The following is a 25,925-nucleotide window of genomic DNA, read 5'->3' as shown; positions in this document are numbered from 1 at the left end:
TGCACCGTACATCGCGCTTGATGTCAGCACAGCATCCGTGACGAACTCACCAAAAGTAAAGATACTGTGCCTGTTCGCACTGTAGGGTGTACGCTTCATCCCGAAGCGCCTACAGTGCGTGTGAGAACCGTTCCCAAGCAGTTGTTACCCCGTACGAAGCGTACAGACAGGAACGAAACGCACAGAACTTTAAAACTATGCTAAAACCAAGAACTCTTTGTTTAATAAGTATTGTGGGCCGTTTAAACGTTATCTGGTCTTGTGCTAAGCCTAAACTATTTATATAAAGTATTATTTTTCTATATCCCAGTGTGGAGTCCATTTGTGGGGTTGTCACTGAGTTACTGTGTGTGTGTTCACAAATGCTTAACCTGAACGCTCTGAGATAGATTGTCTGCTCGCGCCAAGCTACCTAGAGGGTGAGCAGGGGTTATTGTTGGAGTGTGCCCCCTTACCCTGACTAGCGGAAAGATTCCCTGCTTGACACAAGTACCTACCTGTGCCAACCTGAGAACCCGGATTCTAACATTGGTGGTCAGCGGTGAGGATTACGAATGTGCATTTGTGATACATATACAGTGATTGGTGAACGCCACATAGGGAAGGCAGACCAATAGCGCAACCACTTACTTTTAATTCGCATTTTTGGGGAAATCGCCAGTTGTTAAAGGAATCATGCCTGGTTCAAGTATTGTGGAAAGGGCAGCATCCCTCATCTCTGAATCTGAAGACGTGGAATGGGAAGAAGAGAGATTGGAGAGCTACACCAAGGCCCAGCTGAAGGGCTTCTGCAGAAAATTCAAAGTCCCCACTGTTGGGTGTAAGCTCAAAGTAGATCTTTGCAAGGCGCTGAGGGCCTGGATGGAGTCAAGAAAAGACTCTGATGAGATGGAGGAAATTGAGCAGGTAGAGAGCATCGCTAGCTTGGGCAGAGGCCTGTCGCCAGAGGAATTGGCCGACAGGAAGGAAACCAGAGCTCATGAGATAGAGATGGCGAAACTAAATAGACAACTGGCAATGGAAAGAAAAAGGCTAGAGATGGAAGAGAGGAGAAGCCAAATGGAGCATGAGATGAAATTGAGGAAGCTGGAGTTGAAAGCCCAGGGCTTGGGAAGCACTCCCTCTGGTGGCAGCACACCCCCAGTGCAGGTAGAGTCCAGAGTGTACATACCCAAAGATGTAGTGAAGGAATTTTTTTTAAATGATGACATAGGGCAGTGGTTCAAAGCCTACGAAGTAGCCATCTCCTCCCACCGGGTCCCTGAGAAGGATTGGGGAGCGGGGTTGTGGGGGCGGTTCTTGAGTGAAGGGCGGGACACACTGCTAGATTTGCCCTCAGATGTGTATAACTCTTACCCCCATATGAAGGATGCTTTGATGGCTAGGTATGGGTTAACTCCTGAAATGTATAGGCAGAGGTTATGGGGTTGCACTAAGATTCCCAATAGTACGTATGTGGAGTATGTGACTTTTTTTTGCAGAGCACTGGATGGTTGGGTAAAAGGTAGCAAGGTTGATAATTTTCAAGGGCTTCTTGATTTAATGGCTTGGGAGCACTTGTCCAGTAATTGTTTTCCTGAGCTACGCCAGCACCTGATTGATAGTAGCCTGACTAACCCTAGGAAGCTTGCTGAGGAGGCGGACCGCTGGGTCAGTACCAGGGTCCACAAGGGTCACGTGGGAGACTCCGCCAAAGGTGGGCAGGGTCCCCAGCAGAAGAGCGGGGGGGACAAGGGTAAACCGAGGGAGTTCCAGAAGAGGCCCCAAAGTAATCCCCAAGGGAAGGGTTCTCAGCCTCCGGGGCCCCGACAGGTAAACCTGTTCAAAGAGGGCCCCCAAACTGTTACAGATGTGGTGAGCTGGGTCATTTTGTCAATGATCCCAATTGTCGCCAGTTTGGTAAACCAGCACCCACTGGTGCAACCCCCCGGCAGACGGCTAGTGTAGCCCTGGGTGGAGAAATGGGTGTCCAAGGTGGGTGGGGTTCAGTAGAAATGTCCCTGGTCTCATTAGGAGACCGTGAAGTGGTCCCCAAAACCCAGCTGCCTGAGAACACTAAGAAATACAGGCAGTGGGTGACCATAAATGGCCATAGGGTTGAAGCTCTGAGAGATACAGAAGCCAGTGAGACGGCTGTCAAGCGTCACCTGGTATCTCAGGAGCAGGTTGTCCCAGGAGCATTCTATCCGGTTGTTGCCGCTGACAACACGGAGAGTCACTGCCCGGAGGCTCAGGTTCCCTTTGAGTGGGGGGGGTCTCTGGTACTCTTCAGGTAGTGTGAGGCCCGCCATGCCTGTAGACTGTCTGTTAGGGAACGATCTGGAGAGCTCACCTTGGGCTAAGGTGGAGCGGAGTGCTCACCTGAAGATGTTGGGTATGCCTGATTGGGCGTGTGTCACCACACGGTCCATGGCAGCAAGTAGAGGTGCTCAAGAGGACCTGGAGCCTGAGAGGGAGGCCCAGGAACCGGCCTTAGGGAGAAGAGGTAGGGGGCGTGGAAAACCGGCCCTCGAAGTTCCCACGGTCGAGGAGGAAGCAGACCTTGAGGGGGATGCCCTGGAACCTACAGGGTAACAGATAGCCGAACTGGGGGACCTGCCTGAGCTGACCCATTGGCAGCAAGAAGGAGGACCCTCCAGGGAAGAATTCTGCATGGAGCAGAAAGAATGCCCTTCTCTCGTGGGTATGCGGCAGCAGGCTGCAGACCAGGCCAACGGTGATCAGTCTGGAACACATTTCATTTACTGGGAGAACGACCTCCTGTATTCTGAGCCTAAGGTTGCTGAGCCTGGCTCAGCCCGTGTGCTGGTGGTACCCCAGCGCTTCAGAGCCTTCCTACTGGGGCTGGCTCACGGTGTGCCATTGGCAGGACATTTGGGGCAGGACAAGACCTTTGAAAGGCTTGTCACCCACTTCTTTTGGCCCCAAATGCGCAGGAGTTCAGACACTCACTGCAGGACCTGCCAGACTTGCCAGGCAAGTGGAAAGAGTGGGAGGAAGCAGAAGGCTCCTCTCCAACCATTCCCTGTGGTCAGTGTCCCCTTTGAGCGAGTGGGGATTGACATTGTGGGGCCGCTGGACCCCAGGAAAGCCATGGGCAACAGGTTTATCCTGGTCCTGGTGGACCATGCCACCCGGTACCCGGAAGCCATGCCTCTGAGGACAGTGACGGCCCCCGTGGTGGGACGTGCACTGATGGGAATTTTCTCCCGAGTGGGATTCCCTCTAGAGGTGGTGTCTGACCGGGGTACCAATTTCATATCCAAATATATGAAATCCCTTTGGCAAGAGTGTGGTGTAACCTACAAATTCACCACACCATACCACCCCCAAGGAAACGGGTTGGTTGAGAGATTCAACCGAACCCTGAAGGGCATGATAATGGGTCTGGAAGAACCCATGAGGCGTAAGTGGGACGTCCTCTTGCCATGCCTTCTCTTTGGCTACCATGAGGTGCCACAGAAGTCTCTAGGGTTCAGCCCCTTTGAGCTCCTGTATGGCCACCCAGTGAGAGGACCTCTAAGTCTGGTCAAAGAAGGCTGGGAGCAATCTCCCAGGAAACCTCCCCAGAATGTATATAGCTACATGCTGGCCTTCAGGAACCAGACTAGGCGTTTCAGGGAACTTGCTGAGGCAAACCTGGAAGCCAGCCAGGAGGAGATGAAGCGGTGGTACCACCAGAATGCCACTCTGGTAGAGCTTCAGCCTGGACAGAAGGTATGGGTCTTGGCCCCAATGGAGCCCTGTGCGCTCCAGGATAAGTGGACCGGTCCCTTTGAGGTGGTGGAGCGCAAAAGTCCTGTTACCTATTTGGTGGACTTGCGGTCTCCAAGGAACCCCTTAAGGGTCCTTCATGTCAACCGCCTCAAGCCCCACTTGGAGAGGTCCCAAGTGGGCATGCTCTTGGCAACAGATGCTGGGATGGAAGAGAGACCGAGCCTCTTCCTGACCTCCTGTCAGCCAAGGAGCAAGATGGGTCAGTGGATGGTGTCATCCTCTCTTCCACCCTGTCCCCTGAGCAACAGAATGATTGTCGCCAATTGTTGGGGCAATTTTCGGATCTGTTTTCCCTGGTTCCCGGTGTCACTGATTGGTGCGTCCATGATGTGGACACTGGGGATAGTACACCTGTGAGGCACAAGGCCTACAGGGTGACTGACAGGGTGAGGGCATGCATCAAGGAGGAGGTCTCCAAGATGTTTGCACTAGGGGTAATTGAGTCCTCCAGCAGTCCTTGGGCCAGCCCAGTGGTCTTGGTCCCAAAGGCTGCAGCGCCGGGAGCCACACCCGAACTCCGGTTCTGTGTGGACTACAGAGGACTCAGTTCGGTCACCAGGACTGACGCACACCCCATCCCCAGAGCTGATGAGCTCATAGATCGGCTAGGGGCTGCCAACTACCTCCGCACGTTTGATTTAGCGTCTGGGTACTGGCAGATCGCCTTGACTGATGGGGCCAAAGAGAGGTCAGCATTTTCCACCCCTGATGGGCACTACTAGTTCCGGGTTATGCCCTTTGGGATGAAGAATGCCCCTGCCACCTTCCAGAGGTTGGTCAACCAGGTGTTGGTTGGACTGGATTCGTTCAGTGCAGCCTACCAGGATGACATCGCAGTGTTCAGCTCCACTTGGGAGGAACACCTGCGCCACCTCTGGGAAGTGTTGATGGCGCTGCGGAGGGCAGGCCTCACGATCAAGGCGAGTAAGTGCCAGATCGGCAGGGTTCCGTGGTGTACTTTGGGCACCAGGTTGGGAGCGGCCAGGTGGCGCCCCTTCAACCCAAGATAGAAACCATCCTGAATTGGGAGTCGCCCAAAACTCAGACAGAGGTGAGAGCCTTTCTAGGTCTCACCGGGTACTACAGGAGGTTTGTCAAGGGGTATGGCAACATTGTTGCCCCCTTGACAGCGCTGACTTCTAAGAAGCAGCCCAGGAAAGTGATTTGGACTGACACCTGTCAGAAAGATTTTGGGGCCCTGAAAGCTGCTATGTGCACGGCGCCCGTGCTCTTGGCTCCCAACTTCTCCAAAGAGTTTATCGTTCAGACAGACGCTTCAGAGCATGGTGTGGGGGCTGTTCTTTCACAGATTAATGAAGAGGGCCTAGATCAACCTGTAGCCTTCCTTAGCAGGAGGTTACTTCCACGGGAACAGAGATGGAGTGCTATTGAGCGTGAGGCATTTGCTGTGGTCTGGGCGCTGAAGAAGCTAAGACCCTACCTGTTTGGGTCTCACTTCCGGGTTCAGACAGACCACAGGCCCCTCAGATGGTTGATGCATATGAGGGGTGAGAATCCAAAGCTGTTGAGGTGGTCCATTTCCCTACAGGGTATGGATTTCACGGTGGAACATCGCCCTGGTACAGATCATGCCAATGCTGACGGTCTGTCCAGATTTTTCCGCCTTAGTGATGAGGAACTCCCTGGGGTAGGGTAGTTCTCCCCACTTTTCAGCTGGAGGGAACACGTGTTAGACCTGGCACCTTGGCGTGAGTCTCCCTTCCACTTTTTTGTCGCTGTGCCTCATGTGTTTTAATGGTGTTGGCCGCTCAGAGCACCGTGCCACTGCCAACCAGTGCCACAGTGCAAGTGCTCCCTATGTAAAATGTATATGTTGGTTGGATTCCATGATTGGCTTATTTGGTTTACTATCAGACCCCAGTAAAGTGCACCAGGAGTGCCAGGGCGTGTAAATCCAAATGCCGCTGGTGGGCTTGCAGCACTGGTTGTGCCACCCACAGAAGCGGCCTGGTAAAATGTGTCTAGGTCTGCCATTGCAGAACCTGCGTGCAGTCTGGTACTGACATGCTGACTGGCAAGTGCACCCACTGGCCAGTCCCTAAACCTTCCCTTAACTTCATGTTAGTCACCCCTATGGTAGGCCCAAGGACAGGGTGCATTGTGGCATAAGGTAGGACAAGCCCTGATGTGTGTGGCATGTCCTAATAGTGAATTAGCCATTTTTGTTTTTCACTATTGTAAGGCTACCCTGTTCTCATAGGCCAGAATGGGCTGTTAAGATTGTTACATCCTATGATCCTAACAGACCCAGGGAACATGGTAGAAAATCGAGTTTAGTATGCCTGAACTCAGAATAATAAGGTACATCTTTTAGTAAGGTGTATTTTAATATTCTGCGTTTGCAAATGCCACTTTTAGAAAGTTGGCCTTTGCTTGCCTAGCCATTTCAGCCCGCCTCTGCATGATGTGTATCTGCTGTCTGGCTTGTGTAAGTGACAGGGCTGGGGAAACCCAGATGGGCAGGGCTAGGTAGCCTGGTGGTGAATAGGAAGATTGGCAGGTAGATGGGTGGGAGGAGTACACCTGGACTCTGAATAGGGCTGTGCTCTGCCACCACAATGCTGGCTCCGCCCCCTGTGGAGCGTCTGATGGCTCTGCCCTGCACCCTGAAAGAAGAAGTCTGCATCATCAAAGTGCTCCAGAACTGGACTGAACTAGGCAAGGGCCCCCCTGGCCTGAGAGAACAAAGGATTTGTGGTATAAAGGAAGGAGCCCTGCTCCTAGGAAACTAGATCCTGTCCTGCCAAGAAGAAACCTCTGTCCGACCTGAAGGAACTGGAAAAGCTGCATGGAGGAGTACTGTCCCTGACCTGGGGGATTGGCCTGCAGTGGTTGCCTTGCTGCTGAAGAAGAGGAAGAAAAGACTCAAGGAACTTTTATCTGACTTGTGCTGAGAGATCTCCAAGGGCTTGTGAGTGAGCTTGCCCCCTGAACGAAGTCCCAGGACCAGTGGACTTCACCGCCGTGAGATCGCCTTGGAAAACAGACCATTTTCCCCGCATCTTCGACTCGAACTGCTGCGTACGTCTCGCTGATCGCAGCGTACCCCCTGAAAGCTGGTATCCCGCTGTCCGGCCCGAGCAACGTGACTAAGGCCCCTCTACGAGCCGTAGCTCGCACCGCAAAGGAAGGTACCGTCCGGCCTGAGCAACGCGACTAATAGGCCCCTACGAGCCGTAGCTCGCACCGTAACGGAAGGACTGCGAACTGTACTTGCTACTATCCCCTACGAACCGTACTGCCGGCGTACGCTCCTTTCCCCTGCTTTGGAAAGGTTGCGGTGCGTACGGTAATTGCGTACGTCACCCCTGTGCGGAGCGTACTGTTCGCTTGTATCCAGTGCTTCGAACCAAGGTTGCCGATCTCATGGTACAGAACGAACGCCGCGACGAACTTTGAACGCACCGTACCTACGCACCATCCCCTGAAGCCCTGCACGCCCAAGGTCTAACGTACCGTAGTACGCATCACACCAGGAGGACAATGCACCGTACATCGCGCTTGATGTCAGCACAGCATCCGTGACGAACTCACCAAAAGTAAAGATACTGTGCCTGTTCGCACTGTAGGGTGTACGCTTCATCCCGAAGCGCCTACAGTGCGTGTGAGAACCGTTCCCAAGCAGTTGTTACCCCGTACGAAGCGTACAGACAGGAACGAAACGCACAGAACTTTAAAACTATGCTAAAACCAAGAACTCTTTGTTTAATAAGTATTGTGGGCCGTTTAAACGTTATCTGGTCTTGTGCTAAGCCTAAACTATTTATATAAAGTATTATTTTTCTATATCCCAGTGTGGAGTCCATTTGTGGGGTTGTCACTGAGTTACTGTGTGTGTGTTCACAAATGCTTAACCTGAACGCTCTGAGATAGATTGTCTGCTCGCGCCAAGCTACCTAGAGGGTGAGCAGGGGTTATTGTTGGAGTGTGCCCCCTTACCCTGACTAGCGGAAAGATTCCCTGCTTGACACAAGTACCTACCTGTGCCAACCTGAGAACCCGGATTCTAACATTGGTGGTCAGCGGTGAGGATTACGAATGTGCATTTGTGATACATATACAGTGATTGGTGAACGCCACATAGGGAAGGCAGACCAATCGCGCAACCACTTACTTTTAATTCGCATTTTTGGGGAAATCGCCAGTTGTTAAAGGAATCATGCCTGGTTCAAGTATTGTGGAAAGGGCAGCATCCCTCATCTCTGAATCTGAAGACGTGGAATGGGAAGAAGAGAGATTGGAGAGCTACACCAAGGCCCAGCTGAAGGGCTTCTGCAGAAAATTCAAAGTCCCCACTGTTGGGTGTAAGCTCAAAGTAGATCTTTGCAAGGCGCTGAGGGCCTGGATGGAGTCAAGAAAAGACTCTGATGAGATGGAGGAAATTGAGCAGGTAGAGAGCATCGCTAGCTTGGGCAGAGGCCTGTCGCCAGAGGAATTGGCCGACAGGAAGGAAACCAGAGCTCATGAGATAGAGATGGCGAAACTAAATAGACAACTGGCAATGGAAAGAAAAAGGCTAGAGATGGAAGAGAGGAGAAGCCAAATGGAGCATGAGATGAAATTGAGGGAGCTGGAGTTGAAAGCCCAGGGCTTGGGAAGCACTCCCTCTGGTGGCAGCACACCCCCAGTGCAGGTAGAGTCCAGAGTGTACATACCCAAAGATGTAGTGAAGGATTTTTTTTAAAATGATGACATAGGGCAGTGGTTCAAAGCCTACGAAGTAGCCATGTCCTCCCACCGGGTCCCTGAGAAGGATTGGGGAGCGGGGTTGTGGGGGCGGTTCTTGAGTGAAGGGCGGGACACACTGCTAGATTTGCCCTCAGATGTGTATAACTCTTACCCCCATATGAAGGATGCTTTGATGGCTAGGTATGGGTTAACTCCTGAAATGTATAGGCAGAGGTTATGGGGTTGCACTAAGATTCCCAATAGTACGTATGTGGAGTATGTGACTTTTTTTTGCAGAGCACTGGATGGTTGGGTAAAAGGTAGCAAGGTTGATAATTTTCAAGGGCTTCTTGATTTAATGGCTTGGGAGCACTTGTCCAGTAATTGTTTTCCTGAGCTACGCCAGCACCTGATTGATAGTAGCCTGACTAACCCTAGGAAGCTTGCTGAGGAGGCGGACCGCTGGGTCAGTACCAGGGTCTACAAGGGTCACGTGGGAGACTCCGCCAAAGGTGGGCAGGGTCCCCAGCAGAAGAGCGGGGGGGACAAGGGTAAACCGAGGGAGTTCCAGAAGAGGCCCCAAAGTAATCCCCAAGGGAAGGGTTCTCAGCCTCCGGGGCCCGACAGGTAAACCTGTTCAAAGAGGGCCCCCAAACTGTTACAGATGTGGTGAGCTGGGTCATTTTGCCAATGATCCCAATTGTCGCCAGTTTGGTAAACCAGCACCCACTGGTGCAACCCCCCGGCAGACGGCTAGTGTAGCCCTGGGTGGAGAAATGGGTGTCCAAGGTGGGTGGGGTTCAGTAGAAATGTCCCTGGTCTCATTAGGAGACCGTGAAGTGGTCCCCAAAACCCAGCTGCCTGAGAACACTAAGAAATACAGGCAGTGGGTGACCATAAATGGCCATAGGGTTGAAGCTCTGAGAGATACAGAAGCCAGTGTGACGGCTGTCAAGCGTCACCTGGTATCTCAGGAGCAGGTTGTCCCAGGAGCATTCTATCCGTTTGTTGCCGCTGACAACACGGAGAGTCACTGCCCGGAGGCTCAGGTTCCCTTTGAGTGGGGGGGGTCTCTGGTACTCTTCAGGTAGTGTGAGGCCCGCCATGCCTGTAGACTGTCTGTTAGGGAACGATCTGGAGAGCTCACCTTGGGCTAAGGTGGAGCGGAGTGCTCACCTGAAGATGTTGGGTATGCCTGATTGGGCGTGTGTCACCACACGGTCCATGGCAGCAAGTAGAGGTGCTCAAGAGGACCTGGAGCCTGAGAGGGAGGCCCAGGAACCGGCCTTAGGGAGAAGAGGCAGGGGGCGCGGAAAACCGGCCCTCGAAGTTCCCACGGTCCAGGAGGAAGCAGACCTTGAGGGGGATGCCCTGGAACCTACAGGGGAACAGATAGCTGAACTGGGGGACCTGCCTGAGCTGACCCATTGGCAGCAAGAAGGAGGACCCTCCAGGGAAGAATTCTGCAAGGAGCAGAAAAAATGCCCTTCTGACGTGGGTATGCGGCAGCAGGCTGCAGACCAGGCCAACGGTGATCAGTCTGGAACACATTTCATTAACTGGGAGAACGACCTCCTGTATTCTGAGCCTAAGGTTGCTGAGCCTGGCTCAGCCCGTGTGCTGGTGGTACCCCAGCGCTTCAGAGCCTTCCTACTGGGGCTGGCTCACGGTGTGCCATTGGCAGGACATTTGGGGCAGGACAAGACCTTTGAAAGGCTTGTCACCCACTTCTTTTGGCCCCAAATGCGCAGGAGTTCAGACACTCACTGCAGGACCTGCCAGACTTGCCAGGCAAGTGGAAAGAGTGGGAGGAAGCAGAAGGCTCCTCTCCAACCATTCCCTGTGGTCAGTGTCCCCTTTGAGCGAGTGGGGATTGACATTGTGGGGCCGCTGGACCCCAGGAAAGCCATGGGCAACAGGTTTATCCTGGTCCTGGTGGACCATGCCACCCGGTACCCGGAAGCCATGACTCTGAGGACAGTGACGGCCCCCGTGGTGGGACGTGCACTGATGGGAATTTTCTCCCGAGTGGGATTCCCTCTAGAGGTGGTGTCTGACCGGGGTACCAATTTCATATCCAAATATATGAAATCCCTTTGGCAAGAGTGTGGTGTAACCTACAAATTCACCACACCATACCACCCCCAAGGAAACGGGTTGGTTGAGAGATTCAACCGAACCCTGAAGGGCATGATAATGGGTCTGGAAGAACCCATGAGGCGTAAGTGGGACGTCCTCTTGCCATGCCTTCTCTTTGGCTACCATGAGGTGCCACAGAAGTCTCTAGGGTTCAGCCCCTTTGAGCTCCTGTATGGCCACCCAGTGAGAGGACCTCTAAGTCTGGTCAAAGAAGGCTGGGAGCAATCTCCCAGGAAACCTCCCCAGAATGTATATAGCTACATGCTGGCCTTCAGGAACCAGACTAGGCGTTTCAGGGAACTTGCTGAGGCAAACCTGGAAGCCAGCCAGGAGGAGATGAAGCGGTGGTACCACCAGAATGCCACTCTGGTAGAGCTTCAGCCTGGACAGAAGGTATGGGTCTTGGCCCCAATGGAGCCCTGTGCGCTCCAGGATAAGTGGACCGGTCCCTTTGAGGTGGTGGAGCGCAAAAGTCCTGTTACCTATTTGGTGGACTTGCGGTCTCCAAGGAACCCCTTAAGGGTCCTTCATGTCAACCGCCTCAAGCCCCACTTGGAGAGGTCCCAAGTGGGCATGCTCTTGGCAACAGATGCTGGGATGGAAGAGAGACCGAGCCTCTTCCTGACCTCCTGTCAGCCAAGGAGCAAGATGGGTCAGTGGATGGTGTCATCCTCTCTTCCACCCTGTCCCCTGAGCAACAGAATGATTGTCGCCAATTGTTGGGGCAATTTTCGGATCTGTTTTCCCTGGTTCCCGGTGTCACTGATTGGTGCGTCCATGATGTGGACACTGGGGATAGTACACCTGTGAGGCACAAGGCCTACAGGGTGACTGACAGGGTGAGGGCATGCATCAAGGAGGAGGTCTCCAAGATGTTTGCACTAGGGGTAATTGAGTGCTCCAGCAGTCCTTGGGCCAGCCCAGTGGTCTTGGTCCCAAAGGCTGCAGCGCCGGGAGCCACACCCGAACTCCGGTTCTGTGTGGACTACAGAGGACTCAGTTCGGTCACCAGGACTGACGCACACCCCATCCCCAGAGCTGATGAGCTCATAGATCGGCTAGGGGCTGCCAACTACCTCCGCACGTTTGATTTAGCGTCTGGGTACTGGCAGATCGCCTTGACCGATGGGGCCAAAGAGAGGTCAGCATTTTCCACCCCTGATGGGCACTACTAGTTCCGGGTTATGCCCTTTGGGATGAAGAATGCCCCTGCCACCTTCCAGAGGTTGGTCAACCAGGTGTTGGTTGGACTGGATTCGTTCAGTGCAGCCTACCAGGATGACATCGCAGTGTTCAGCTCCACTTGGGAGGAACACCTGCGCCACCTCTGGGAAGTGTTGATGGCGCTGCGGAGGGCAGGCCTCACGATCAAGGCGAGTAAGTGCCAGATCGGGCAGGGTTCCGTGGTGTACTTGGGGCACCAGGTTGGGAGCGGCCAGGTGGCGCCCCTTCAACCCAAGATAGAAACCATCCTGAATTGGGAGTCGCCCAAAACTCAGACAGAGGTGAGAGCCTTTCTAGGTCTCACCGGGTACTACAGGAGGTTTGTCAAGGGGTATGGCAACATTGTTGCCCCCTTGACAGCGCTGACTTCTAAGAAGCAGCCCAGGAAAGTGATTTGGACTGACACCTGTCAGAAAGATTTTGGGGCCCTGAAAGCTGCTATGTGCACGGCGCCCGTGCTCTTGGCTCCCAACTTCTCCAAAGAGTTTATCGTTCAGACAGACGCTTCAGAGCATGGTGTGGGGGCTGTTCTTTCACAGATTAATGAAGAGGGCCTAGATCAACCTGTAGCCTTCCTTAGCAGGAGGTTACTTCCACGGGAACAGAGATGGAGTGCTATTGAGCGTGAGGCATTTGCTGTGGTCTGGGCGCTGAAGAAGCTAAGACCCTACCTGTTTGGGTCTCACTTCCGGGTTCAGACAGACCACAGGCCCCTCAGATGGTTGATGCATATGAGGGGTGAGAATCCAAAGCTGTTGAGGTGGTCCATTTCCCTACAGGGTATGGATTTCACGGTGGAACATCGCCCTGGTACAGATCATGCCAATGCTGACGGTCTGTCCAGATTTTTCCGCCTTAGTGATGAGGAACTCCCTGGGGTAGGGTAGTTCTCCCCACTTTTCAGCTGGAGGGAACACGTGTTAGACCTGGCACCTTGGCGTGAGTCTCCCTTCCACTTTTTTGTCGCTGTGCCTCATGTGTTTTAATGGTGTTGGCCGCTCAGAGCACCGTGCCACTGCCAACCAGTGCCACAGTGCAAGTGCTCCCTATGTAAAATGTATATGTTGGTTGGATTCCATGATTGGCTTATTTGGTTTACTATCAGACCCCAGTAAAGTGCACCAGGAGTGCCAGGGCGTGTAAATCCAAATGCCGCTGGTGGGCTTGCAGCACTGGTTGTGCCACCCACAGAAGCGGCCTGGTAAAATGTGTCTAGGTCTGCCATTGCAGAACCTGCGTGCAGTCTGGTACTGACATGCTGACTGGCAAGTGCACCCACTGGCCAGTCCCTAAACCTTCCCTTAACTTCATGTTAGTCACCCCTATGGTAGGCCCAAGGACAGGGTGCATTGTGGCATAAGGTAGGACAAGCCCTGATGTGTGTGGCATGTCCTAATAGTGAATTACAGCCATTTTTGTTTTTCACTATTGTAAGGCTACCCTGTTCTCATAGGCCAGAATGGGCTGTTAAGATTGTTACATCCTATGATCCTAACAGACCCAGGGAACATGGTAGAAAATCGAGTTTAGTATGCCTGAACTCAGAATAATAAGGTACATCTTTTAGTAAGGTTTATTTTAATATTCTGCGTTTGCAAATGCCACTTTTAGAAAGTTGCCTTTGCTTGCCTAGCCATTTCAGCCCGCCTCTGCATGATGTGTATCTGCTGTCTGGCTTGTGTGAGTGACAGGGCTGGGGAAACCCAGATGGGCAGGGCTAGGTAGCCTGGTGGTGAATAGGAAGATTGGCAGGTAGATGGGTGGGAGGAGTACACCTGGACTCTGAATAGGGCTGTGCTCTGCCACCACAATGCTGGCTCCGCCCCCTGTGGAGCGTCTGATGGCTCTGCCCTGCACCCTGAAAGAAGAAGTCTGCATCATCAAAGTGCTCCAGAACTGGACTGAACTAGGCAAGGGACCCCCTGGCCTGAGAGAACAAAGGATTTGTGGTATAAAGGAAGGAGCCCTGCTCCTAAGAAACTAGATCCTGTCCTGCCAAGAAGAAACCTCTGTCCGACCTGAAGGAACTGGAAAAGCTGCATGGAGGAGTACTGTCCCTGACCTGGGGGATTGGCCTGCAGTGGTTGCCTTGCTGCTGAAGAAGAGGAAGAAAAGACTCAAGGAACTTTTATCTGACTTGTGCTGAGAGATCTCCAAGGGCTTGTGAGTGAGCTTGCCCCCTGAACGAAGTCCCAGGACCAGTGGACTTCACCGCCGTGAGATCGCCTTGGAAAACAGACCATTTTCCCCGCATCTTCGACTCGAACTGCTGCGTACGTCTCGCTGATCGCAGCGTACCCCCTGAAAGCTGGTATCCCGCTGTCCGGCCCGAGCAACGTGACTAAGGCCCCTCTACGAGCCGTAGCTCGCACCTCAAAGGAAGGTACCGTCCGGCCTGAGCAACGCGACTAATAGGCCCCTACGAGCCGTAGCTCGCACCGTAACGGAAGGACTGCAAACTGTACTTGCTACTATCCCCTACGAACCGTACTGCCGGCGTACGCTCCTTTCCCCTGCTTTGGAAAGGTTGCGGTGCGTACGGTAATTGCGTACGTCACCCCTGTGCGGAGCGTACTGTTCGCTTGTATCCAGTGCTTCGAACCAAGGTTGCCGATCTCATGGTACAGAACGAACGCCGCGACGAACTTTGAACGCACCGTACCTACGCACCATCCCCTGAAGCCCTGCACGCCCAAGGTCTAACGTACCGTAGTACGCATCACACCAGGAGGACAATGCACCGTACATCGCGCTTGATGTCAGCACAGCATCTGTGACGAACTCACCAAAAGTAAAGATACTGTGCCTGTTCGCACTGTAGGGTGTACGCTTCATCCCGAAGCGCCTACAGTGCGTGTGAGAACCGTTCCCAAGCAGTTGTTACCCCGTACGAAGCGTACAGACAGGAACGAAACGCACAGAACTTTAAAACTATGCTAAAACCAAGAACTCTTTGTTTAATAAGTATTGTGGGCCGTTTAAACGTTATCTGGTCTTGTGCTAAGCCTAAACTATTTATATAAAGTATTATTTTTCTATATCCCAGTGTGGAGTCCATTTGTGGGGTTGTCACTGAGTTACTGTGTGTGTGTTCACAAATGCTTAACCTGAACGCTCTGAGATAGATTGTCTGCTCGCGCCAAGCTACCTAGAGGGTGAGCAGGGGTTATTGTTGGAGTGTGCCCCCTTACCCTGACTAGCGGAAAGATTCCCTGCTTGACACAAGTACCTACCTGTGCCAACCTGAGAACCCGGATTCTAACATTGGTGGTCAGCGGTGAGGATTACGAATGTGCATTTGTGATACATATACAGTGATTGGTGAACGCCACATAGGGAAGGCAGACCAATAGCGCAACCACTTACTTTTAATTCGCATTTTTGGGGAAATCGCCAGTTGTTAAAGGAATCATGCCTGGTTCAAGTATTGTGGAAAGGGCAGCATCCCTCATCTCTGAATCTGAAGACGTGGAATGGGAAGAAGAGAGATTGGAGAGCTACACCAAGGCCCAGCTGAAGGGCTTCTGCAGAAAATTCAAAGTCCCCACTGTTGGGTGTAAGCTCAAAGTAGATCTTTGCAAGGCGCTGAGGGCCTGGATGGAGTCAAGAAAAGACTCTGATGAGATGGAGGAAATTGAGCAGGTAGAGAGCATCGCTAGCTTGGGCAGAGGCCTGTCGCCAGAGGAATTGGCCGACAGGAAGGAAACCAGAGCTCATGAGATAGAGATGGCGAAACTAAATAGACAACTGGCAATGGAAAGAAAAAGGCTAGAGATGGAAGAGAGGAGAAGCCAAATGGAGCATGAGATGAAATTGAGGGAGCTGGAGTTGAAAGCCCAGGGCTTGGGAAGCACTCCCTCTGGTGGCAGCACACCCCCAGTGCAGGTAGAGTCCAGAGTGTACATACCCAAAGATGTAGTGAAGGATTTTTTTAAAAATGATGACATAGGGCAGTGGTTCAAAGCCTACGAAGTAGCCATGTCCTCCCACCGGGTCCCTGAGAAGGATTGGGGAGCGGGGTTGTGGGGGCGGTTCTTGAGTGAAGGGCGGGACACACTGCTAGATTTGCCCTCAGATGTGTATAACTCTTACCCCCATATGAAGGATGCTTTGATGGCTAGGTATGGGTTAACTCCTGAAATGTATAGGCAGAGGTTATGGGGTTGCACTAAGATTCCCAATAGTACGTATGTGGAGTATGTGACTTTTTTTTTGCAGAGCACTGGATGGTTGGGTAAAAGGTAGCAAGGTTGATAATTTTCAAGGGCTTCTTGATTTAATGGCTTGGGAGCACTTGTCCAGTAATTGTTTTCCTGAGCTACGCCAGCACCTGATTGATAGTAGCCTGACTAACCCTAGGAAGCTTGCTGAGGAGGCGGACCGCTGGGTCAGTACCAGGGTCCACAAGGGTCACGTGGGAGACTCCGCCAAAGGTGGGCAGGGTCCCCAGCAGAAGAGCGTGGGGGACAAGGGTAAACCGAGGGAGTTCCAGAAGAGGCCCCAAAGTAATCCCCAAGGGAAGGGTTCTCAGCCTCCGGGGCCCGACAGGTAAACCTGTTCAAAGAGGGCCCCCAAACTGTTACAGATGTGGTGAGCTGGGTCATTTTGCCAATGATCCCAATTGTCGCCAGTTTGGTAAACCAGCACCCACTGGTGCAACCCCCCGGCAGACGGCTAGTGTAGCCCTGGGTGGAGAAATGGGTGTCCAAGGTGGGTGGGGTTCAGTAGAAATGTCCCTGGTCTCATTAGGAGACCGTGAAGTGGTCCCCAAAACCCAGCTGCCTGAGAACACTAAGAAATACAGGCAGTGGGTGACCATAAATGGCCATAGGGTTGAAGCTCTGAGAGATACAGAAGCCAGTGTGACGGCTGTCAAGCGTCACCTGGTATCTCAGGAGCAGGTTGTCCCAGGAGCATTCTATCCGGTTGTTGCCGCTGACAACACGGAGAGTCACTGCCCGGAGGCTCAGGTTCCCTTTGAGTGGGGGGGGTCTCTGGTACTCTTCAGGTAGTGTGAGGCCCGCCATGCCTGTAGACTGTCTGTTAGGGAACGATCTGGAGAGCTCACCTTGGGCTAAGGTGGAGCGGAGTGCTCACCTGAAGATGTTGGGTATGCCTGATTGGGCGTGTGTCACCACACGGTCCATGGCAGCAAGTAGTGGTGCTCAAGAGGACCTGGAGCCTGAGAGGGAGGCCCAGGAACCGGCCTTAGGGAGAAGAGGCAGGGGGCGCGGAAAACCGGCCCTCGAAGTTCCCACGGTCCAGGAGGAAGCAGACCTTGAGGGGGATGCCCTGGAACCTACAGGGGAACAGATAGCTGAACTGGGGGACCTGCCTGAGCTGACCCATTGGCAGCAAGAAGGAGGACCCTCCAGGGAAGAATTCTGCAAGGAGCAGAAAGAATGCCCTTCTCTCGTGGGTATGCGGCAGAAGGCTGCAGACCAGGCCAACGGTGATCAGTCTGGAACACATTTCATTAACTGGGAGAACGACCTCCTGTATTCTGAGCCTAAGGTTGCTGAGCCTGGCTCAGCCCGTGTGCTGGTGGTACCCCAGCGCTTCAGAGCCTTCCTACTGGGGCTGGCTCACGGTGTGCCATTGGCAGGACATTTGGGGCAGGACAAGACCTTTGAAAGGCTTGTCACCCACTTCTTTTGGCCCCAAATGCGCAGGAGTTCAGACACTCACTGCAGGACCTGCCAGACTTGCCAGGCAAGTGGAAATAGTGGGAGGAAGCAGAAGGCTCCTCTCCAACCATTCCCTGTGGTCAGTGTCCCCTTTGAGCGAGTGGGGATTGACATTGTGGGGCCGCTGGACCCCAGGAAAGCCATGGGCAACAGGTTTATCCTGGTCCTGGTGGACCATGCCACCCGGTACCCGGAAGCCATGCCTCTGAGGACAGTGACGGCCCCCGTGGTGGGTCGTGCACTGATGGGAATTTTCTCCCGAGTGGGATTCCCTCCAGAGGTGGTGTCTGACCGGGGTACCAATTTCATATCCAAATATATGAAATCCCTTTGGCAAGAGTGTGGTGTAACCTACAAATTCACCACACCATACCACCCCCAAGGAAACGGGTTGGTTGAGAGATTCAACCGAACCCTGAAGGGCATGATAATGGGTCTGGAAGAACCCATGAGGCGTAAGTGGGACGTCCTCTTGCCATGCCTTCTCTTTGGCTACCATGAGGTGCCACAGAAGTCTCTAGGGTTCAGCCCCTTTGAGCTCCTGTATGGCCACCCAGTGAGAGGACCTCTAAGTCTGGTCAAAGAAGGCTGGGAGCAATCTCCCAGGAAACCTCCCCAGAATGTATATAGCTACATGCTGGCCTTCAGGAACCAGACTAGGCGTTTCAGGGAACTTGCTGAGGCAAACCTGGAAGCCAGCCAGGAGGAGATGAAGCGGTGGTACCACCAGAATGCCACTCTGGTAGAGCTTCAGCCTGGACAGAAGGTATGGGTCTTGGCCCCAATGGAGCCCTGTGCGCTCCAGGATAAGTGGACCGGTCCCTTTGAGGTGGTGGAGCGCAAAAGTCCTGTTACCTATTTGGTGGACTTGCGGTCTCCAAGGAACCCCTTAAGGGTCCTTCATGTCAACCGCCTCAAGCCCCACTTGGAGAGGTCCCAAGTGGGCATGCTCTTGGCAACAGATGCTGGGATGGAAGAGAGACCGAGCCTCTTCCTGACCTCCTGTCAGCCAAGGAGCAAGATGGGTCAGTGGATGGTGTCATCCTCTCTTCCACCCTGTCCCCTGAGCAACAGAATGATTGTCGCCAATTGTTGGGGCAATTTTCGGATCTGTTTTCCCTGGTTCCCGGTGTCACTGATTGGTGCGTCCATGATGTGGACACTGGGGATAGTACACCTGTGAGGCACAAGGCCTACAGGGTGACTGACAGGGTGAGGGCATGCATCAAGGAGGAGGTCTCCAAGATGTTTGCACTAGGGGTAATTGAGTCCTCCAGCAGTCCTTGGGCCAGCCCAGTGGTCTTGGTCCCAAAGGCTGCAGCGCCGGGAGCCACACCCGAACTCCGGTTCTGTGTGGACTACAGAGGACTCAGTTCGGTCACCAGGACTGACGCACACCCCATCCCCAGAGCTGATGAGCTCATAGATCGGCTAGGGGCTGCCAACTACCTCCGCACGTTTGATTTAGCGTCTGGGTACTGGCAGATCGCCTTGACCGATGGGGCCAAAGAGAGGTCAGCATTTCCCAACCCTGATGGGCACTACTAGTTCCGGGTTATGCCCTTTGGGATGAAGAATGCCCCTGCCACCTTCCAGAGGTTGGTCAACCAGGTGTTGGTTGGACTGGATTCGTTCAGTGCAGCCTACCAGGATGACATCGCAGTGTTCAGCTCCACTTGGGAGGAACACCTGCGCCACCTCTGGGAAGTGTTGATGGCGCTGCGGAGGGCAGGCCTCACGATCAAGGCGAGTAAGTGCCAGATCGGCAGGGTTCCGTGGTGTACTTGGGGCACCAGGTTGGGAGCGGCCAGGTGGCGCCCCTTCAACCCAAGATAGAAACCATCCTGAATTGGGAGTCGCCCAAAACTCAGACAGAGGTGAGAGCCTTTCAAGGTCTCACCGGGTACTACAGGAGGTTTGTCAAGGGGTATGGCAACATTGTTGCCCCCTTGACAGCGCTGACTTCTAAGAAGCAGCCCAGGAAAGTGATTTGGACTGACACCTGTCAGAAGGATTTTGGGGCCCTGAAAGCTGCTATGTGCACGGCGCCCGTGCTCTTGGCTCCCAACTTCTCCAAAGAGTTTATCGTTCAGACAGACGCTTCAGAGCATGGTGTGGGGGCTGTTCTTTCACAGATTAATGAAGAGGGCCTAGATCAACCTGTAGCCTTCCTTAGCAGGAGGTTACTTCCACGGGAACAGAGATGGAGTGCTATTGAGCGTGAGGCATTTGCTGTGGTCTGGGCGCTGAAGAAGCTAAGACCCTACCTGTTTGGGTCTCACTTCCGGGTTCAGACAGACCACAGGCCCCTCAGATGGTTGATGCATATGAGGGGTGAGAATCCAAAGCTGTTGAGGTGGTCCATTTCCCTACAGGGTATGGATTTCACGGTGGAACATCGCCCTGGTACAGATCATGCCAATGCTGACGGTCTGTCCAGATTTTTCCGCCTTAGTGATGAGGAACTCCCTGGGGTAGGGTAGTTCTCCCCACTTTTCAGCTGGAGGGAACACGTGTTAGACCTGGCACCTTGGCGTGAGTCTCCCTTCCACTTTTTTGTCGCTGTGCCTCATGTGTTTTAATGGTGTTGGCCGCTCAGAGCACCGTGCCACTGCCAACCAGTGCCACAGTGCAAGTGCTCCCTATGTAAAATGTATATGTTGGTTGGATTCCATGATTGGCTTATTTGGTTTACTATCAGAGCCCAGTAAAGTGCACCAGGAGTGCCAGGGCGTGTAAATCCAAATGCCGCTGGTGGGCTTGCAGCACTGGTTGTGCCACCCACAGAAGCGGCCTGGTAAAATGTGTCTAGGTCTGCCATTGCAGAACCTGCGTGCAGTCTGGTACTGACATGCTGACTGGCAAGTGCACCCACTGGCCAGTCCCTAAACCTTCCCTTAACTTCATGTTAGTCACCCCTATGGTAGGCCCAAGGACAGGGTGCATTGTGGCATAAGGTAGGACAAGCCCTGATGTGTGTGGCATGTCCTAATAGTGAATTACAGCCATTTTTGTTTTTCACTATTGTAAGGCTACCCTGTTCTCATAGGCCAGAATGGGCTGTTAATATTGTTACATCCTATGATCCTAACAGACCCAGGGAACATGGTAGAAAATCGAGTTTAGTATGCCTGAACTCAGAATAATAAGGTACATCTTTTAGTAAGGTTTATTTTAATATTCTGCGTTTGCAAATGCCACTTTTAGAAAGTTGGCCTTTGCTTGCCTAGCCATTTCAGCCCGCCTCTGCATGATGTGTATCTGCTGTCTGGCTTGTGTGAGTGACAGGGCTGGGGAAACCTAGATGGGCAGGGCTAGGTAGCCTGGTGGTGAATAGGAAGATTGGCAGGTAGATGGGTGGGAGGAGTACACCTGGACTCTGAATAGGGCTGTGCTCTGCCACCACAATGCTGGCTCCGCCCCCTGTGGAGCGTCTGATGGCTCTGCCCTGCACCCTGAAAGAAGAAGTCTGCATCATCAAAGTGCTCCAGAACTGGACTGAACTAGGCAAGGGCCCCCCTGGCCTGAGAGAACAAAGGATTTGTGGTATAAAGGAAGGAGCCCTGCTCCTAAGAAACTAGATCCTGTCCTGCCAAGAAGAAACCTCTGTCCGACCTGAAGGAACTGGAAAAGCTGCATGGAGGAGTACTGTCCCTGACCTGGGGGATTGGCCTGCAGTGGTTGCCTTGCTGCTGAAGAAGAGGAAGAGAAGACTCAAGGAACTTTTATCTGACTTGTGCTGAGAGATCTCCAAGGGCTTGTGAGTGAGCTTGCCCCCTGAACGAAGTCCCAGGACCAGTGGACTTCACCGCCGTGAGATCGCCTTGGAAAACAGACCATTTTCCCCGCATCTTCGAATCGAACTGCTGCGTACGTCTCGCTGATCGCAGCGTACCCCCTGAAAGCTGGTATCCCGCTGTCCGGCCCGAGCAACGTGACTAAGGCCCCTCTACGAGCCGTAGCTCGCACCGCAAAGGAAGGTACCGTCCGGCCTGAGCAACGCGACTAATAGGCCCCTACGAGCCGTAGCTCGCACCGTAACGGAAGGACTGCGAACTGTACTTGCTACTATCCCCTACGAACCGTACTGCCGGCGTACGCTCCTTTCCCCTGCTTTGGAAAGGTTGCGGTGCGTACGGTAATTGCGTACGTCACCCCTGTGCGGAGCGTACTGTTCGCTTGTATCCAGTGCTTCGAACCAAGGTTGCCGATCTCATGGTACAGAACGAACGCCGCGACGAACTTTGAACGCACCGTACCTACGCACCATCCCCTGAAGCCCTGCACGCCCAAGGTCTAACGTACCGTAGTACGCATCACACCAGGAGGACAATGCACCGTACATCGCGCTTGATGTCAGCACAGCATCCGTGACGAACTCACCAAAAGTAAAGATACTGTGCCTGTTCGCACTGTAGGGTGCACGCTTCATCCCGAAGCGCCTACAGTGCGTGTGAGAACCGTTCCCAAGCAGTTGTTACCCCGTACGAAGCGTACAGACAGGAACGAAACGCACAGAACTTTAAAACTATGCTAAAACCAAGAACTCTTTGTTTAATAAGTATTGTGGGCCGTTTAAACGTTATCTGGTCTTGTGCTAAGCCTAAACTATTTATATAAAGTATTATTTTTCTATATCCCAGTGTGGAGTCCATTTGTGGGGTTGTCACTGAGTTACTGTGTGTGTGTGTTCACAAATGCTTAACCTGAACGCTCTGAGATAGATTGTCTGCTCGCGCCAAGCTACCTAGAGGGTGAGCAGGGGTTATTGTTGGAGTGTGCCCCCTTACCCTGACTAGCGGAAAGATTCCCTGCTTGACACAAGTACCTACCTGTGCCAACCTGAGAACCCGGATTCTAACATTGGTGGTCAGCGGTGAGGATTACGAATGTGCATTTGTGATACATATACAGTGATTGGTGAACGCCACATAGGGAAGGCAGACCAATAGCGCAACCACTTACTTTTAATTCGCATTTTTGGGGAAATCGCCAGTTGTTAAAGGAATCATGCCTGGTTCAAGTATTGTGGAAAGGGCAGCATCCCTCATCTCTGAATCTGAAGACGTGGAATGGGAAGAAGAGAGATTGGAGAGCTACATCAAGGCCCAGCTGAAGGGCTTCTGCAGAAAATTCAAAGTCCCCACTGTTGGGTGTAAGCTCAAAGTAGATCTTTGCAAGGCGCTGAGGGCCTGGATGGAGTCAAGAAAAGACTCTGATGAGATGGAGGAAATTGAGCAGGTAGAGAGCATCGCTAGCTTGGGCAGAGGCCTGTCGCCAGAGGAATTGGCCGACAGGAAGGAAACCAGAGCTCATGAGATAGAGATGGCGAAACTAAATAGACAACTGGCAATGGAAAGAAAAAGGCTAGAGATGGAAGAGAGGAGAAGCCAAATGGAGCATGAGATGAAATTGAGGGAGCTGGAGTTGAAAGCCCAGGGCTTGGGAAGCACTCCCTCTGGTGGCAGCACACCCCCAGTGCAGGTAGAGTCCAGAGTGTACATACCCAAAGATGTAGTGAAGGATTTTTTTAAAAATGATGACATAGGGCAGTGGTTCAAAGCCTACGAAGTAGCCATGTCCTCCCACCGGGTCCCTGAGAAGGATTGGGGAGCGGGGTTGTGGGGGCGGTTCTTGAGTGAAGGGCGGGACACACTGCTAGATTTGCCCTCAGATGTGTATAACTCTTACCCCCATATGAAGGATGCTTTGATGGCTAGGTATGGGTTAACTCCTGAAATGTATAGGCAGAGGTTATGGGGTTGCACTAAGATTCCCAATAGTACGTATGTGGAGTATGTGACTTTTTTTTTGCAGAGCACTGGATGGTTGGGTAAAAGGTAGCAAGGTTGATAATTTTCAAGGGCTTCTTGATTTAATGGCTTGGGAGCACTTGTCCAGTAATTGTTTTCCTGAGCTACGCCAGCACCTGATTGATAGTAGCCTGACTAACCCTAGGAAGCTTGCTGAGGAGGCGGACCGCTGGGTCAGTACCAGGGTCCACAAGGGTCACGTGGGAGACTCCGCCAAAGGTGGGCAGGGTCCCCAGCAGAAGAGCGGGGGGGACAAGGGTAAACCGAGGGAGTTCCAGAAGAGGCCCCAAAGTAATCCCCAAGGGAAGGGTTCTCAGCCTCCGGGGCCCGACAGGTAAACCTGTTCAAAGAGGGCCCCCAAACTGTTACAGATGTGGTGAGCTGGGTCATTTTGCCAATGATCCCAATTGTCGCCAGTTTGGTAAACCAGCACCCACTGGTGCAACCCCCCGGCAGACGGCTAGTGTAGCCCTGGGTGGAGAAATGGGTGTCCAAGGTGGGTGGGGTTCAGTAGAAATGTCCCTGGTCTCATTAGGAGACCGTGAAGTGGTCCCCAAAACCCAGCTGCCTGAGAACACTAAGAAATACAGGCAGTGGGTGACCATAAATGGCCATAGGGTTGAAGCTCTGAGAGATACAGAAGCCAGTGTGACGGCTGTCAAGCATCACCTGGTATCTCAGGAGCAGGTTGTCCCAGGAGCATTCTATCCGGTTGTTGACGCTGACAACACGGAGAGTCACTGCCCGGAGGCTCAGGTTCCCTTTGAGTGGGGGGGGTGTCTGGTACTCTTCAGGTAGTGTGAGGCCCGCCATGCCTGTAGACTGTCTGTTAGGGAACGATCTGGAGAGCTCACCTTGGGCTAAGGTGGAGCGGAGTGCTCACCTGAAGATGTTGGGTATGCCTGATTGGGCGTGTGTCACCACACGGTCCATGGCAGCAAGTAGAGGTGCTCAAGAGGACCTGGAGCCTGAGAGGGAGGCCCAGGAACCGGCCTTAGGGAGAAGAGGCAGGGGGCGCGGAAAACCGGCCCTCGAAGTTCCCACGGTCCAGGAGGAAGCAGACCTTGAGGGGGATGCCCTGGAACCTACAGGGGAACAGATAGCTGAACTGGGGGACCTGCCTGAGCTGACCCATTGGCAGCAAGAAGGAGGACCCTCCAGGGAAGAATTCTGCAAGGAGCAGAAAGAATGCCCTTCTCTCGTGGGTATGCGGCAGCAGGCTGCAGACCAGGCCAACGGTGATCAGTCTGGAACACATTTCATTAACTGGGAGAACGACCTCCTGTATTCTGAGCCTAAGGTTGCTGAGCCTGGCTCAGCCCGTGTGCTGGTGGTACCCCAGCGCTTCAGAGCCTTCCTACTGGGGCTGGCTCACGGTGTGCCATTGGCAGGACATTTGGGGCAGGACAAGACCTTTGAAAGGCTTGTCACCCACTTCTTTTGGCCCCAAATGCGCAGGAGTTCAGACACTCACTGCAGGACCTGCCAGACTTGCCAGGCAAGTGGAAAGAGTGGGAGGAAGCAGAAGGCTCCTCTCCAACCATTCCCTGTGGTCAGTGTCCCCTTTGAGCGAGTGGGGATTGACATTGTGGGGCCGCTGGACCCCAGGAAAGCCATGGGCAACAGGTTTATCCTGGTCCTGGTGGACCATGCCACCCGGTACCCGGAAGCCATGCCTCTGAGGACAGTGACGGCCCCCGTGGTGGGACGTGCACTGATGGGAATTTTCTCCCGAGTGGGATTCCCTCTAGAGGTGGTGTCTGACCGGGGTACCAATTTCATATCCAAATATATGAAATCCCTTTGGCAAGAGTGTGGTGTAACCTACAAATTCACCACACCATACCACCCCCAAGGAAACGGGTTGGTTGAGAGATTCAACCGAACCCTGAAGGGCATGATAATGGGTCTGGAAGAACCCATGAGGCGTAAGTGGGACGTCCTCTTGCCATGCCTTCTCTTTGGCTACCATGAGGTGCCACAGAAGTCTCTAGGGTTCAGCCCCTTTGAGCTCCTGTATGGCCACCCAGTGAGAGGACCTCTAAGTCTGGTCAAAGAAGGCTGGGAGCAATCTCCCAGGAAACCTCCCCAGAATGTATATAGCTACATGCTGGCCTTCAGGAACCAGACTAGGCGTTTCAGGGAACTTGCTGAGGCAAACCTGGAAGCCAGCCAGGAGGAGATGAAGCGGTGGTACCACCAGAATGCCACTCTGGTAGAGCTTCAGCCTGGACAGAAGGTATGGGTCTTGGCCCCAATGGAGCCCTGTGCGCTCCAGGATAAGTGGACCGGTCCCTTTGAGGTGGTGGAGCGCAAAAGTCCTGTTACCTATTTGGTGGACTTGCGGTCTCCAAGGAACCCCTTAAGGGTCCTTCATGTCAACCGCCTCAAGCCCCACTTGGAGAGGTCCCAAGTGGGCATGCTCTTGGCAACAGATGCTGGGATGGAAGAGAGACCGAGCCTCTTCCTGACCTCCTGTCAGCCAAGGAGCAAGATGGGTCAGTGGATGGTGTCATCCTCTCTTCCACCCTGTCCCCTGAGCAACAGAATGATTGTCGCCAATTGTTGGGGCAATTTTCGGATCTGTTTTCCCTGG

The sequence above is a fragment of the Triturus cristatus genome, chromosome 1_1 (genome assembly GCF_964204655.1).
Source record: "Triturus cristatus chromosome 1_1, aTriCri1.1, whole genome shotgun sequence".
NCBI classification, from domain to species: Eukaryota; Metazoa; Chordata; class Amphibia; order Caudata; family Salamandridae; genus Triturus; species Triturus cristatus.
The sequence above is the reverse complement of the archived record's forward strand: the minus strand, read 5'-3'. Positions refer to the sequence as shown.